This window comes from Vicugna pacos, chromosome 11 (genome assembly GCF_048564905.1).
Source record: "Vicugna pacos chromosome 11, VicPac4, whole genome shotgun sequence".
Taxonomy (NCBI): domain Eukaryota; kingdom Metazoa; phylum Chordata; class Mammalia; order Artiodactyla; family Camelidae; genus Vicugna; species Vicugna pacos.
In genome coordinates, this window is record NC_132997.1 from 40,020,474 (window position 1) to 40,038,758 (window position 18,285).

General features: G+C 40.0%; 1 protein-coding gene across 1 annotated transcript in view; it reads right to left on the minus strand.

Annotated features, from left to right (window-relative positions):
* Positions 1 to 18,285, minus strand: part of LOC116282380 (ral guanine nucleotide dissociation stimulator-like) — a 162,480-nt gene that overhangs the window by 129,276 nt on the left and 14,919 nt on the right. The window lies entirely within an intron of this gene.

Genomic DNA, 18,285 nt, shown 5'->3' on the forward strand with positions numbered 1-18,285 from the left:
CTGCCTTAAATAGACTTACTGAGAAAGCAGAGAAGGGAAATACTTCTCAAATCATTGTATGAGGCTTACTCATTAATCCCTAATACTAAAGACAGACAATCGAAAAAATAAACAGCAAAAAAACAACTACAAACCAAAATTATGAAGATGGATGCAAAAGCTTTAACAAAATATTAGAAAATAAAATCCATTATATATAAAAAGCATAGTACATCACAACCAAGTAGGGTTTATCAAAGGAGAACACATTTGGTTTAACATTTGAAAATCAAGATAATACACCATGTTAACAAAACAAAGGCCTAAAATACTATGATCATCTATTTAGATACAGAGAAAGTATTTGACAAAATGCAACCCCGTTCGTGATTTAAAAGGCCCCCAGCTCTCAGCAAACTAGAAATAGATGGGAGCCACCTTAAAAAGATAAAGAGCATATATGACAAGTGCAATAATATAATGTATGCTGCTTTACTCCTAATATCCGGAAAAAGGCAGAGATGCCCAATGTCAACACTTTTTTTTTTTTTAAAGTAGACTTGGCATACTGACCTCAAATTCACACGGAAATGCAGAGGATGTAACGTAGTCAAAATAATCTTGAAGAATAACAAAGGTGGAGGATGTGCACTATTGAACTTCAAGTTTCACTGCAAAACTACAGTCGTCCAAACCATGTGATATTAGCCTAAGAGCAAACAGATCAGTACAGCAAAGACAGAGCCCAGAAACAGATGTACACATATATCACCAACTGAATTTTGGAAGAGGCACCAAAACCATTTAATGTAGAAAGAAAGTATTTTAAACAAATAGTTCTGAAACTAGATGTCCATTTAAAAACAAACGACCTCATACCAAACACAAAAATTAATTCTAGATGGACCATATCTAAGTGTAAAAGCTAAAACTATAAAGCTTTTAAAAGAAAGCATGAAAGAACATGCTTTGGGGACCGGCAAGAATTTTTTTTTGACAGGATACAGAAATCAACAACCTTGAAAAATAGATTAGATTTTATCAAAATTAAAAATGTCTTCGTAAAGAGACACCATTAAGAAAATGAAAATGCAAGCTTCTGATGGGGAGGAAATATTCACAAATCATATGCTTGACAAAAGACTTTGAATCCAGAATAAAGAACTACAACTCAGTAAAATGGCCCCATTTTTAAACGGGAAAAATCTTTACAAAAGATGATACACAAATAGGTAATAAACACATCTTAAAGGTGTTCAACATCATTAGTAGTCATGGAAATGCACGTTTAAATTACGAGATACTACTACTGTCTCTTCAGCAGAACAGCCAAAATTTAACAGATGACAACACTAATGTTGGCACAAATGAGCAACTGGAACTTTGGTAATGTTGCTGGTGGGAATGTAAAATCAGCCCCACTTCAGAAAAGTTTTGGGAGTTGCTTGTAAAATTAAAGATAAACCTCCGTCACCCAGCATCTCCATTCCAGGAGAAATGAAAACATTCAACAGAAAAATCTGTGACAAAATGTTCATATCTATTTTATTAATAATAGTCTAACACTGGAAACAAGATAAATGTCCATCAAAAGGCAATGGGTAAACAAACTGCGATATATTTATGCAACAGAATACCACTTAGCAATAAAGAGGCAAGAACTGCTCTTTCAATCAACAATGTGGATAAAGTGCATGTTTACAATGCTTGGTGGAAGAAGCCAAATAAAACAACATACATATAACACGAATCAGTGGATACAAATTTGTAGAAAAGGCAAAACAAGTCTAAGGGGAAAATATTCAAAATTCATTTAGAAGCAAATAATGAAAAGTTAAGTTGTTTAGAAAATTTAAAACACATTTCTTGATAACTCATGGGTTAGAGAAATTGTGATGGAAATTTTTCAAAAGTTAGAACTAAATGATTACAAAAATAAAATATCCAAAGTCCTAAGATGTAGTGAAACAATACTAAGGATAAATGTTTAACCTGAAGTGTTTATATATAAAAAAAAAAAAGAATGGCTGAAAATTCTAAAAGACAAACTCTCCATTTTTAAGATAGAACAAAAGCAATAGAATAAACCTTTGATGAGTAGAAAGAATGTAAGAGGCAAAAAATTTTTTAATTGGTCAAAAATAGGTTCTTTGAAAAGAATAACCTAACTGGGGGCACAGAGATTTAAAAGACATTAACTGAATACTTTGAATAAGTATGTGCCAATGAAAGTGATAACTTACATGAAGTTATCAAAATACTAGAAAAATTAAGGGAAACTGACACAAGAAGAAATGGAATGAATATATGTGGAATCAAAAAAAAGATACAAACTTCATTTACAAACAGAAATAGACTCATGGACGTAGAAAAAGAAAAACTGGTTATGGGGGGGAGAAGAGGGGGAGGGATAGATTAGGAGTATGGGATTAGCAGACTCACATTACTATATATAAAATAGATAAACAACAAGGACCTACTGTATAACACAAGGAACTTAATTCAGTTTCTTGTAATGAGCCATAATGGAAAAGGAACAAAAAAAATATGTATGTATATGTAAATGTATAACTAAATTGCTTTGCTATACACCTGAAATTAACATTGTAAATTGACTATACTTTAATAAAAAAAAGAAATGTAAAACAGAAGAATTTTATAACTTCTAAAAAATCAAATCAACATTAAGAAAAAAATTCCATAACATATAAAGTTTACGTTTTTGAAAGTTATTTCTACTCAGTTTTCAAGAAATAAACAATTCCAGTCTTACACAAATTCTTCTGGAGCTTTGAAAAAGAGGGAACTCCCTTAAATACTCGATGAAATCTATAGAACATTGATAACAAAATAGGAAAAGGAAAATTGGAGGTTATCCCACTCATAACTACCAAATTCCTTTAAAACATATTAGCAAATTGTGTCCAGTAATATATAAAAAAAACAGAACATGTCCAATTTAGATTTATCACAGGAAAGCAATGGTAAATTAACATTAGAAAAATCAATATCTGATGAATGGCCAATAGGCACATGAAAAAATGCTCAGTATCGCTAACTATCACAGAAATGCAAATCAAAACTACAGTGAGGTATCACCTCACACCAGTCAGAATGGCCATCGTTCAAAAGTCCACACACAATAAATATTGGAGAAGGTGTGGAGAAAAGGGAACCCTCTTACATTGCTGGTAGGAATGTAGTTTAGTATAGCCATTATGGAAAACAGTATGGAGATTCCTCAAAAAACTAAAAATCGACTTATCATATGATCCAGCAATCTCACTCCTGGGCATATATCCAGAGGGAACTTTAATTCAAAAAGACAAATGCACCTCAGTGTTCATAGGAGCATTATTTATAAGAGCCAAGATATGGAAACAACCTAAATGTCCACCAACAGATGACTGGATAAAGAAGGTGTGGTATATTTATACAATGGAATACTACTCAGCCATAAAAAATAACAAAATAATGCCATTTGCAGCAACATGGATGAAACTGGAGATTGTCATTCTAAGTGAAGTAAGCCAGAAAGAGAAAGAAAAATACCATATGCTATCACTCATATGTAGAATCTAAAAAAAAAAAAAAGACAAACTTATTTACAAAAGAGAAACAGACTCACAGACATAGAAAACAAACTTATGTTTGCCATGGGGGAAAGGGGTAGGAAGGGATAAATTGGGAATTCAAGATTTGCAGATACTAACTTACACATATAAAATAGATAAACAACAAGTTTCTTCTGTATAGCACAGGGAACCATATTCAATATCTTGTACTAACCTATGGTGAAGAATATGAGAACGAATGTATGTAAGTTCCTTTATGACTGAAGCATTGTGCTGTACACCAGAAATTGACACAACATTGTAAACTGACTATACTTTATCTATAAAAATATATTAAAGCAAAAAGAAAGAATGAAAGAAAGAAAGAAAACTGGAGGCTACACACACTGCTAAAACTCAATAAAAGAAAAGAAAAGAAAAATCAGTATTGGTAACTTATCACATTAATAAAGAGGAAAAATGCATGGAATTTTCTCAGTGGATGCATAAAAAGAATTTAATTCAAATAATATTCAAAGATAAATATTCAAAATAAATGGAAAGACTAGCTGAAAAGAAATGCCTTATTTGAAGATTCAATGTTAACAATTCAGAAATATTCAAAGAAAAAAGATCTTTTAAAAAAGTAGAAATAGAAGGGAACTTCCTTGAAACAATTATTGAAGGTATTTAGTAAAAACTTACAGAAATTTACCTTAACAGTAAAATCCTAGAATTATTTTCTTGAAATTCAGCATCAAAATAAGAATTGCCAATGTCAGTATTTCTGTTTGATATTATTTAGAGGTCTCAGTGTGATAAGACAAAGAATGACAGACAAAAGTTTGAAAATTAAGCCTGAAACCACATGCAGATAAGACTGTCTAATACAAAATCCAAATAAATCCATAGAGAATTTGTTAGAAACAAAAAGAAAATAGTTTAGCTATATAGTAGATAAAAAAAAACAAAAAAAAGCAAAAACCCAAACAGCCAACAGAAGAGTTCAAACTAACCATCTTGCTGAAAACAATTAAAATGCTGGCAGGAAAAAATTCTTTTTCTTAAACCTTTTAAGAAAGCATTGAAGAATTAACAGGCTAATGAAACATCACTTGACCTAATAGAGAGAGAAGATGGAAGAACAGAGCACTCACAATCACTTTTGCCCTCAAGGATTTGCTCATCCACAAGTAATAACAGTGAAATTAAGGCAAAAAGTATTATGCGTCATAAGCATTACATTTAGGGCAAATCTCTGAAATACCATACATCTGTGGAAAGAAAGAGATCATTCTTGTACTGACAAGATCTCAAAGTCATACTGTTTGGGGGAAATTCAAATTGCACAGTCATACATACAGTGCATCATAATCCATTAAAGTATACAGTCACATAATATCTGCATATGCTTCTGAGTGCACAGACAGAACAATCCTGGAAGGCTATTTATCAAACTGATAAAGATGATTATTTCTGCAGGAAGATGAGATGAGGGGAAATGTGTTTTAACAGGTTTTGTTTAATTGGTATTGATTTGAGTTTCTTTTAAATAAGAATATATTTATTCATTTCGTATGTATTCAGAAGAAATGTGAAAGGCCAGAAAAATCAAATGAACAGACATAAAGCTGCCATTGCTACTTAACAGCTGTCTGCAGAGGGTGGTAAATATTGGGCCTATATGATCTGGTTACATTCAAGAGCATCCCAGCAAACCACCCTCAACTTAGTTAAAATAGTTCTAATAGCTCAGTGGCAACTTGACCTTTCTGGGGGCAGATTATCATTATTTACTGCCAGAGGCAGGCAGTAAATATAATAAATGTGTTATATACAACTAAGAGTTCTTAAGAGGTTAACAGGTATTGTGTATTTCAACCAGCATCATATGAATAGATTAATGCAAAAATTGGGAATGATTCTTAGACTTATTCCTGAATCTCCTGATCCTCTAAAATCTAAAATGTCTCGATCCCTGAAAGAAAGCAAATAGAGTCAAAGCAAAAAGAGAATAGAGCCAGTTTACAAAGAGTTTAAGGTATTTAAAGCGTTTTAAAACATCAAGAGCTGGGGTTGTAACTCAAAACAACTCTGTGCGATGATGTGAAGAAAATGTGACCACTGTTTGCTGACAAGACCAAGACTCTAGGAGGAAAAGCAGGCATGTGAGCAGCAGGAACCGGACCCTTCGATGAAGAGCCAAGCTGAGGAAGACGCCAGGAAATGGTCGTACTTTACAAACTGTCCCTTTAGCTTTCAAGTAATACCACCTGATGGCTGGCTGAAATCTTACAATCCTCTTAGAATATACAACAGCAGAATTTTCACTGGGGCGGCTTTTCTCACAACCACCACAAGGAGTTTCTGGCAGATGAGACTTGAGTCAGGCTCTGAAATGGTGATGAACTGAAACAAAGTTTGTACCTGCTGGTAAAACTGAGCTTTTTACTCCCCTAGTTACAAAACCGTAGAAGTCCAAACGTTGCATGGTGATCCGGGGGAGGATGAGTGCAAAATGAAATTAACATGGGCATGAATCGTAAGGTTTGTGAAACTTGGATTTCATTTGGAGTTTTTCTGTGACTTAGCACACGGGTCCAACATGCTGCTAGGTGATTTCACATCTCTTCTCTGATATAATCTCTCCAACCTCCTGGAAGGGTGAGTGGTATCTGTATTTCATTGAGAAATACATTGAGACTTTAGGTCAGATTGGTTACCTGAGGCCCCATAAGGGGCAGAATCTGGATTTAAACCCAGATCTGCCTGATTCCAAACGTAAGCAGGGGTCGCAGCACTCACGCTGTCCTCCCTGGGGTGACCTCTCATTGTATCCCTGCATCCGTTAAAGGTCTCTACCTCTTTCTGTTTCATGAGTTTCCCCATCCAGACTGAGTTTGTTGAGGGCAGGAAGCAGGACTTACTTGTGTTTGAATGTTCAGTGTCCTAATGAAACTGGCTTAAATTAACTTTATTTTTATCTCAATGAATTTCTAAAATAAATTCTAATTTCTTACAGCAAAGAAGAAACCATTTAAATTTCTCTCTTCTAAGCTTTAGGACTCCAGGAGGGACATAGGTAAGAAAACATTAGACTGAACATCAAAACTACAATGAGGTATCACCTCATACCAGTCAGAATGGCCATCATTCAGAAGTCCACAAATGGTAAATGCTGGAGAGAGTATGGAAATAAAAGAACCCTCCTACACTGTTGGTGAGGATGTAATTCGGTGCAGCCACTGTGGAAAACAGTATGGAGATACCTCAAACAGTTGAAAATAGACTTACCATATAATCCAATAATCCCACTCCTGGGCATATATCTGGAGGAGACTCTAATTTGAAAAGATAAGTGCACCCCAATGTTCATAATGGAAATATTTACAACAGCCAAAACATGGAAACAACCTAAATGTCCATCAACAGATGACTGGATAAAGAAGTTGTGATATACATATACAATAGAACACTACTCAGCCATAAAAAAGAATGAAATAATGCCACTGCAGCAACATGGATGGACTTGCAGATCGTCTTACTAAATGAAATAAGCCAGAAAGAGAAAGAAAAATACCATATGATACTTACATGTGGAATCTAAAAAAATGACACAAATGAACTTATTTACAAAACAGAGACAGACTCACAGACATAGAAAACAAACTTTTGCTTACAGTGGTGGGGAAAGGGGTGGGAAGGGATAAATTAGGAGTTCGGGATTGGTAGATACAAACTACTATATATAAAATAGATAAATAACAAGGTCCTACTGTAGAGCACAGGGAACTATATTCAATACCTTGTAATGGCCTATAATGAAAAAGAATATGACAAGGTATATATATATATATACTGTTGTATATGTATATGAATCACTATGCTGTCCATCGAAATTAACACAACACTGTAAACTGACTAATTCAATTAGAAAAAAAGACTAGAAAAAACTAGGTTGATATGATAGCTCACTAGTTTGAATGTGCTGAGAAGCAATTTACATGTCAGTTGGCAGTTTGGGATCAATTAGAGACATGTACTTAGAAAATGAAGCAAAGTATTGACTTAGAGGTTAACCAAATGTTGCACAAGAAAAAAATGTAATCGAAGGTTATTATATGTAGCTCAATATTTACACAATTGTTGTAATATTACACAATATTGGTGAAATATTGATTTCAGCACGTGTGATATGGGTATGTTGGAAGGATAAGTAGGGGCAGGGGGCCATAGGAGAGGGAATCCTAGTCTCCCAGGGCCGCCGGTTGATGGAAAAATCAAGAAATAACAGTATAAGCATATTGTTTAGAAATCAGGAGGGAACAGACAGAAGCAGCAGCTGAAAGACGGGGGAGTGGGGGCTTCTGGGTAACAGGGATGCGGTACCTTGCAGGAGGGCCAAGGGAACTGCTGTAGCTCACTGTAACCTTTTTCACTGTAGCACTTTTGACTTTTTAAAGTACATACATATACTACTTTGATAAGATAACAAATTATAAAGTGAGTGGTAGCTGGGACTGTCTTCAGGGGGGAACCCACATCCTGAGTTGAACCTTTAGACCATGGAACAGTTTCTGAAGTACTTGAGCATGAATTCCTGCATGAGTAACCAAGTAGAGCATCAAAGAATTTTTAGTGACTAAACTGAAAAAATAAAAATAAATGCTCTTGGTTTCAGGAGTCTCGTTGTCAGGACTCCAGCTCTACAGCACATCGTGGAAAAGAAAACAGTGCAGATCACGCAGTGCTTAAGCACGTACCGCGACTCCAGTGTTTCCTGCTGCTGTCACGCAAGGGGAAAACGTAAGCCCAGTTTTCCTAAAAATAACTCACCTGTACTGAACATTCACTGTATCTATGCCAGGCCCTGGATATACCACTTCCTGCCTTTAACCTTTGGATCACTGAACAGTTTCTGAAATGCTAAGCATGAATTACTGCACCACCTACCATGGCCGGCCAGAAATAGTTCGATGGACTAATATTAAATACACCATTTATTTTTAGGGTTTTAGGAGTAAGTGACATAGCAGAATCACATATAAGAGAAACCAAAATGCAGTGAATCTTTTTCAAGCACCTGTTACTTTTTCAACGACTACCTCATTTTGCTGCTCCAACCTACAATCACATTTTGAGGGATGTTTTAATATAAACTGCTGATGTACACTGAGCCCCTAGGATATGCCTGGCACAGGCTTCAATTTTTTTTTTTAATGCTAACTTTTTTTTTTAGTGGGTTTTTTTTTTTGGAGCAGGGGAAGGTAATTAGGTTTATTTATTAATTTTTTTAATGGAGGTTCTGGGGATCAAAGCATCCGCTTTGCTACTTGAGTTACACCCTCCCGCTAGCCTTCAATTTTTAGAGAAGAGCTGATGTTCCAGTTCTGGAGTTCCAGGTCTACGCCGGGAGAGCTCATAAATTGTGGACAAGCTAAATTTTAACTAATTTTCAAGGCACTATGAAAGTAAAAAAAAATAATGGAGGTTTACTTTGGGCCTTGCCTGGCAGTTATGAGTTATTTATGAATGTGGTATATAGATTTTTTTATGCATCAAAATAATGCAATGACATTTTAAGTAAATCTTCTACAAAGTGCAATGATTTGCCAGTGATGAACACGCAGGGGGTGAGCCACAGATGTGTACAGCCTTGTGCAGTAGAATAATGAACAACTCCTTTGGAAGAGGCAGTGCCGAGTGGGGACAGCCTACCAGTGCCTGGTTCCATGACAGCTGATAAAGTGGTTGGACACGGACAGCTGTCTGCAGGGCTGGGCTGCTTCAGTTGTCCCAGCGGAAGCCAACATCTATTGCATATCTACAAGGTGCTTTGGAAGGGGCTAGGTCTGGTGCTAGGGGTTTTCTGTGCACTGCCTCATTAATTGTCACACTGGCAGGAACTGCGGCCTGGAGGAGGCCGGGATCACAGTTAGCAGCTAAGGGCTAACTCAGTGCTGAAACCCAATTCTCCAGGCCTGTCCTTTACTGGTGATGCTCCCTGTGTCTGCAACTCTGAAGGGCAGCAGTATCCTCCCTGAGTTCCATGGGTGTTTCCTGAAATAATCTGCTGGGTGAGAAGGCTGACTGATGTATTTTATCTGTGCAGACTTTGACATTTATTTCTGTTTTGCTCCATGTGCATTTTTACTGACACTTTGGCTTTTTGAGGATGTAGCCTGAATGAGAAATCCAGGAAGAAGCTAGGCCTAGTGGGGAACACTGTCAAGAGAAGGGGCCGACTTAATTATCCAATCATGGGTTTATCCAAAATAAAGTTTCCTTTTGTAAGGGAGAGAAAATTAAAAAAAAAATCTTAGACTAGAATTAGTCTTTTAATTGTAGCATGGATAATACTTCTTGTGTGTTTCCTTAGCAGGGTTTTTTAGACACATAGAGGACACCTGATGCTGGTGCAAAGCTCAAGGCCCTAGTGTAGCATGTTTTTAATGTTTGTTTCAGGGACTGTGGAAGCCATTATCAGAAAGTTTCACAAGAGCTCAGTGGGAAAGGATATGATGTGTTAAAGTAATGCATAAAGAGCAGGCATTGTTAAGAAGAGGGAAGCCCTAGTTGAGCTGCCCCATATGATACCATGTGGAGGAGAAGCCATGCCCACTGAGCATCACTCAAATACCTGAACAGCTGACAAGAGGACTGTTGTTTTAAGCTACTAATTGTTAGTGTACTTTGTTACACAGCCATAGCTGACTGAGACAGACCCTTATTAGGAAGATCTTAAGTGGGAAAGATTCACAGGCCGAGGTTGAATCTAGGTAAGCTAAATTCATGAGACATAAAAGGTCCACAGAGAAAAGGGTGCTAGAATTCTTACACAGGGCATGCTGAGAAAGAGAAACCTGGTTGAGAGGGGACACTGGAAGTTTTTTTTCTTTTTTAATGGTATAACCTATATATAGCAGAACACACAAATCTTAATTATACAATGCTATAAAACATGCATATGTATACACCATATAACCACCATTCAGTTCAAGATCTAGAACATTTCCATCATCCCAGAGGTTTCCTCGTGCATTTTCCTAGGTACCACAGGGTAACCACTATTCTGACTTCTATCATCGTAGATTAACCTGCTCTTGAACTTCATGTCTATGGAAATACACAACATGTGTGTGACTCCTTCTGCTCAACAAAATGTTGATGACTCATCTCTGTTATATCAATAATTTGTTTTTATTCTATAAATACACCAAGATTTATATACTGTGTTGATGGACATGCAGGTCTTTTCTAGTTTGGGGCTATTATGAATAAGGCTGACATGAACTTTCTCATCCATGTCTTTCGCAGATATATGCATTCATTTTTTGGGGGGTAAATACCAAGAAGTGAAATTGCTGAATCATAGGGTTAGGTGTATATTTAACTTCAGTAGATAATGTTCAACAGTTTTCTGAAGGGGGTAACAATGATTTATTCTCCCTCTGAAAATGAAGGATGCTCTGTATCCTTGTCAGCACATAATATTGTCAGACTTTTAGATTTTAGCTGGCCTGTCTGGTATGCAGGAGTATCTCACTGAGGTTTTAATTTGCATTTCCTCCTTGAATGAAGAGGTTGAGCACTTTTTCAAGTGCTCATAGGCCATTTGAATGCCTCTTTATGAAATGCCTGTTCAAGTCTTTTGCTCATTTTCTAACTGAGTTATCTGTCCTTTTCTTTTTGATACGTAGGTGTTCTTTGGGCAGATAAATGTGTTGTGAATCTATTCTCCCAGTCACTGGCTTGTCTATTCATGACTTCTTTTGCTTAACATAAATATGGATTTTTAATTAACCAGGACTTAACTTTTTAAAACTATGGTGTATATATAAGTTATAATAATAATAAAACAAATGTCTACATACCCACCCCAAACTTCAGATCTAGAACGTGACTTCAACATTAGAGTAGCTTTCCTTCAAGCCAACTATTCCGTCCCTGCTACTCCTGCAGAGATGGCTCCTGCCTTGAATTTTGTGTGTATCATTTGCATGCTTTTTAAAAATAGCGTTACCAAACATGGATGTATCTCAAAACAACATGTAGCTCAACTTGCTTGTTTTTGAGATTTACAAAGTGTGTTGTTTCCTGAGGCTTTCTTTTTTCCCCCACTACTTCATGTTTTCCAAGATTCATCTTTATTTCTGCATGTCACTGTAAGTCATCCATTTTCACAGCTTGAAAACATTCCATTATGTGATTTTATCACAACTTATTTAGGCATTGAGGTCAACAACAGAAATATACATTTTCCTCAGTTTTTTTTTTAATTTCAAGAATGCTGTTATGATCCAGCTCACAAATACCTTCACATGCACCTGTGCAAGAGTTTCTCTAGGGTTTATACCTAGGAGTGGAATACACAGTTCATGGGATACACACATGTTCAGTTTTACAAAATACTGTCAAGTTATTTGACAAAGTGGTTGAACCAATTTATACCCCAACCTGCAGTTAAAGGTGCTCTCATTGCCCCATATTCCCTCCAACACTTCAAACTATCAGATTTAAATTTTTTTTCCTAATTTGGTGGGTATAACATGACATCTCATTGCTATCATCTATTTTTCTCATTACCAATGAGCTGGAACCTATTTATGGACCACTGGTCTTTTGTCCATTTTTCTATTGATTTATCTTTTCCTTATTGATTGTTTTAGTTATTCTAAATAGTATTCTCAATACTATTCCTTTGTTCATTAGGTATGTTGTGATTACCTTCTGGTTTGTGGCTTGATTTTTCACTTTCTTTATAGTATCTTTTATCAAACAGAAGATCTTCATTTTACTGTAGCAAGTATTAATCGTTTCTTTCATGATTAGAATGAAATAAAATTGTTGAATAGACCATTCTCTACCCAAGTTGATAAAGACATTCATCTGTATTATCTTCTGAAAGTATTAAATTTTGCTTTCACATTTGAGCATTCAAATTGGAATTGAATGTTTGCGTTACAAATATCAATTTCATTTTTTCCATATGAATGAACAATTGTCTAGCTGGATTTTCTGTTCCTTTTCTGTTGGTCTTTGTAGAAGGCTGAATAATGGTTCCCCAAAGAGGTCCACTTCCTAATCCTTGGAACCTGAGAATGTGTTACCTCTTATGGCAAAAGGGAATTTGCGTTATGACTAAATTAAGGGTCATGAGAATGGGAGATTATCCTGGATTATGTGGGTGAGCCCAGTGTAATCAGAAGGGTCTTCATAAGAGGGAGAAGTAGACTTAAAGAAATACAAGGACAGAAGCAGGGTCAGAGATTGGAGTGATGCAATCACTTGACAGAAGAAGGGGTCAGGAGCTAAGGAAGTTAGGCAGCTTTTAGAAATTGGCAAAGGCAAAACAACGCATCCTTCTCTAGCGCCTCTGAAAGAAATGAAGCCCCATGGACGCATTTTAGAAGTCTGAGCTCCAGAACTGTATGATAACCAATTTGTGTTACTTTAAGCCACTAAGCTTGTGGCAATTTGTTGCAGTAGCCACTGGAAATTAATATAGCCTTCATCATCACCGTTGTCTTATGTCACGGTTTCATATTCTTCTGAGGCTGTTTCTGGGCACTCCTGTATTTATTTGGGCCTTTTATGTCCTATAAGAAGCTTCACATTTTTTTCCAAACTGGTACTGTACATTTTTTATAAGATTTTTTCCCATATATTAGTTTGTGGCTTCTTTGTTTCCAACAGAAATAGCATTATTTTTAAGATTTTATTTTCTAACTGATGTTGGGGTATAAAACTGTGGTTGATTTTTATATAAGCTTTTATTAACATAACAGTTTGTCTATAGATTTCTTTGGTTTCTATTAGATAATATCACCTATGTAATGATAATTTTGTTTCTGCCTTTCCATTTATATTTTATACATTTTCTTTTTCTTCTCTTACTATGCTGGCTAGGATCACCAACATAATGTGGAATAGAGGTGGTGATTGTGGTCATCCTTTGTATATTTTTAGTTTTGAAGGAATTTTAACATTTCCCCATTGACAATAATGTCGAGTGTAGATTTTAAAAAAATTATAACCTGGTGTTGACCTTCAGAAAATATTCACCTTCCTGCTTTCCTTTCAGTGAAATGCAGCAACGTTTTTCAGTGAGAACAGATTGATCCTACTATTATACACCATATACAAAATAGAAAAACAACAGGTTTATACTGTATAGCACAGGGAACTATACTCAATATCTTTCAGTAATTTTTAATGAAAACGAATATACGTATGTACATGTATGACTGAAACATTATGCTGTACACCGGAAGTTGACGCAACATTATACACTGACTGTCTTTCAGTTTCAAAAAAAGAGAAAAGACTGGATTGACCCTGTTATTGCCTCCAATTGCTTCCCTGCGGCATTTCTGCCAGACACGTCATTCAACTTCTGACCTAATCTGCTTTGCCAAAGCTCAGGGAGGGGCAGCCCTGGGTGACCTCACCCAATAGGAGACACATGACCCATTAAGCACGCGTGGCTCAATGCTGGCCAAGTATTTCACTGCAAAGCCCCCAAACTGTGTTCACAAGTGTGGAGCATGGGAACTTCTGAGTCACAGAGATGCAGGTCAGAACTGGTGCCATGGCAACCCTGGACCACTTGCAGGATGAAATCACAGGGAACAGAAACCTGGAACCCACAGAGCGCAGGGTAGAGTCTCAGAAACAAGAGACGTGGACCATACACACGAAACAAGGAGCCTCCTCTGATCGTAATGCTTCCCAGATCCCAGCCTTGTTCCCATGAAGCCTGGCTCTTCGCCATTTCTGTCCTTACAGAAAACACCCCTGGCCCCACTACCAACAGCCTGAATGGGCTTGATCACACGATTAAATAACCCTGACCTACACCTCTTCCATATCGGCCCCTGTGATGCAGCCTCCACAGCATGTCACGTTCTCTCCTGCTTTTCCATCTCCACCAGCTCCTTCAGGTCCTTCTCGTGTCCCACTAGGGCCCTTGTGCTGGTGCCAAGCCAGTCTCCAGGCTCGCCCTTAGGCAAACCATCTTTCCTCGCTTCCAGCCACATCCATCTGCAACCAAGTCCTGAAACTACCCCTGCCCAACTGGCCGCGGCTGCCCATCCCCTCTGGAGTCTAAGTGTCTCCCCTTGACCTTCAAGGACCCACACTGTTGGTTTTCATTGCCTCTCGAACATATGCCTCCTCTCAGCGACAAGTGGCCCAAGCTGGTCAGAACCGTGCTCGCCTTGGGTCTTGCTGTGCTCACACTCTGGTCCCCGGCAGCCCTCGTTCCCGTGTTTCACTCCACCCGCCCCGCCGTGCCCCGTAGGTCTTCTCAGGCCGCACAGAGTAAGGACCCTCCCAGGTCCCTGAGGGGTGGACACAAGGGAACTCAGGACACATCTCAGCGGTGGTGACCAGCCCTCAGGAGCATGTGTGCATGAGTCCCCTGCCAGCTGTCCTGTCATCCCCATGCCTCACGCACCCTCTGTCACGCCCCCTCCTATGGCTCCCCTGTGCCATCTCCTGCCCCCTCTGTTCTCACTTCAGGAGGCTCAGATGGGCACCCAGGCTCCTGGCCAGCCAGCGAAGCTGCCACTCACCAGGGAGAGTCTGTCTACACCCCTTTCCTTAGAAGGACCAGTGGGCGTTGACAGACGCCCACTGCTTTTAAACATAAATTACATCATATTTTATGTATCAACAAATCTCACTTTTGTTTACTATTGTTAATTTTGCTTTCTCTCCAAGGTAGTATTTTGAATATAGAGAGATGTACGTGGTCCAACATGTACAAGGTGGCAACAGATAAACAACGAAAAACCTTCGTCACTACTGTCATTTGACCAGGGCTTCTCCATCTAACACCCCTCCCTCACCATCCCTTACCCTGGGTAACTTTTTTTAAGGCACTCGTCACCAGCTGATATAAGTAGACGTGTCAGTTTCTGCCTCCTCCTCCATTGATTGGAGGCTGTAGGTGAAAAGGGACCGTCTCTTGCCAGGTGTCCCCAGCTCTTAGGGCACAATGCCCAGTCGGAGGCGGATCTAAGAGTCTGGGGCTGGTGTGGTGCAGGGAGAGCTCTGGGAGGCCGCCAGAGGGACCAGCAGCGGCAGTCCATGGAGTGGAGCGATGTCCTTTGAGGATGACAGAAGAGAGTTGAAGACAGAGGTCCAAGCGGAAGAAAGAGGGAAAAGAATGGGGTGCTGAAGGACTTCCAGTGTGGGTTGGGGAGAGACTGGAGCCCAGGGTCAGATCTCATTCTTTAGGGGCACTTCACTGCTCAGGGCCACTAGCGTGTCCTGCCCTCCCTTCGGTGTGCCCCTTCTGGAACCTCTTCTGAGGGCAGCTGAGCCTGGCTGACTCGCCCATCTGGCCTGAAGACCATCTCAGAGCTGTCAACAAGCAGTGAAGAGGGCAGGAGATTGCCCTTGGTGGACCCCTAGTCCAGGCTCCAGTCCCTGTGTGCATGTCTACACTGGCTAGATCACAGCAGAAACCGCATTGCTGACTCCAGGCACCTGGCTGTTCCCTTCTAACTTTTATGACCCTGCGGTGGAATCGCAGACCCCGGGAGGGGCCCGCCACCCAAGGACTACCTGGAGAGGAGGTGGTGCTGGCAGGTGCTGAGGGCAGCCTTAGGCCCAGCGCCTGTTCTGTCCTTGTCTGACCCCGTCTGGGGTCTCGCCAGCACCCGGGCGCCGGCAGCGCAGGGCCAGGGTTCATGGATGTCACTGCTTGTATAAGTAAGTGGGCGGAATGACGCGTCCTGGCGTGGGCAACGCCGCCCCGGACTTCTGGCTGCCCTGCTCCTTCCCTTGGGGACCCTGGGCACCCAATCAAGCTCACGGCCTCATGCTCCAGTGTCCAGAGAAGGAAAGGACGGTGGATCCGCTTCTCCTGCTCCCCACGGCCCCCAGGGGAGCCCATCAGCCCCAGTTCTGACCTCCTCTGTCCCCAGGCCGACAGCTCGGCCCTCCTCGATGGAGGGTGATGCCTGGGGGCGGCGGGGAGCCGTGGCTTCCAACCTTCCCGGGCCTGGAAGGAGGGTGGATGTGGGGGATCCTGGCGGGAGGCAAGGCTGGCTCCAAACCAGTGCAAACAGATCCGGAGCCCAAGCCAGGCTGGGATCTGACCAAGCGGGGCGCAGGGCAAGTCCGTGAGGTTGGTGACTGTACACGGAGGCCTGGAGAGAAACGGAGTGGGCCCAACGGAAGGAGCCACCGGGACAAGCAGAGCCTGGCAGCAACCAGCCTCACGGGGTGGGCCGCCTCCTCCCGGCCCGGGATTGCAGGCCTCCGCCCTCCTACACTGGGCTGCAGGCCCGGCCGGTTCTCCGGGTGCTCGGGGCCCCGCGCACAGGCCTGACTCTCCGAATGCAGGGCTTGTGCCCGCCAGCCGTGGGGCCAGGACCCCCCGAAGCCCTCCTCGCCGTCTGCTCTCCAGTTCTGAGTTGGACGGGACAGGCCTCTGAGCTTCCCAGGGGTCCGATACAGGAACTGCAGCCCTTTCCTTGATCCCTGTGTGCCTGCAGCGCCCCCTGCAGTGAGTCTGCAGCAGGGCAGCCCGGCTCCGTTCCCACTTGAGCCTCAGCCAGAGCTCCCTGGGGCCTCCTTTCTCCTCCTTGACCGACTGCCTCCGCGGGCTGTAGCCTCTGGGGTTGGAGTTGGAATTCCTAGTTTGTATCAGATCCCCGATATATAGCAAATGACACAAAACAAACGTGAAGCTTAGTGAATTCTTACAAAAAGAATAACCTTATATGGTTCAATATCTGCAAATCAATGTAATACACCACAGTAACAAATTGAAAATTTATCACGTTCACCTCAATAGACGCAGAAAAAGCTCCTGAGAAATTTCAACATCCGCTTATGATTAAAAACTTTCCACAAAGTGTGTAGAGAGGGAACACACCTCAACATAATAAAGGCCACATAGGATAAACCCACAGCCAACATCATACTCAACAGTGAAAAGCTGAAAGCATTTCCTCTAAGATCAGGAACAAGACAAGAATGCCTACTCTTGATATTTCTATTCAACATTGTTTTGGAAGTCCTAGCCACAGCAATCAGATAAGAAAAAGAAATCAAAGGAATCCAAAATAGAAAGGAAGAAGCGAATCTGTCACTGTTCACAGATGACATGACACTATACACAGAAAAGCCTAGAGACGCCACCAAAAAACGACCAGAGCTCATCAGTGAATTCAGTCAAGTTGCAAAATACAGAATCAATATACAGAAATCCGTTGCATTTCTATACACTAAGCACAAACTATCAGAAAGACAAATTAAAAAATAATCCCATTTACCATTCCATCAAAAAGAGTAAAATACCTATGAATAAATCTAAGGAGGTAAAAGATCTCTACACAGGAAAAAAAACTCTACACAGGAAAGTATAAGACATTGATGAAAGAAATGGAAGATCACACAGACAGATGGAAAGATGTACTTCAAGGATCAGAAGAATGAATACTGTAAAAATGACCATACTCATAAAGGCAATCTACAGATTCAATCCAATCCCTATTAAAATACCAATGGCATTTTTCACAGAAGTAGAACAAATGATTCCAGAATTTGTATGGAAACAGTGGCCTGACCTGAATAGCCAAAGCAATCTTCAGAAAGAAGAACAGAGATGGACATATTGTGTGTCCTCACTTCAAACTATCCAGTAAAACTACAGAAAGAAGAACAGCATGGCACTGGCACAGAAACAGACCCACAGGTCAATGGAACAGAATAGAGCCTAGAAATACACAGATGC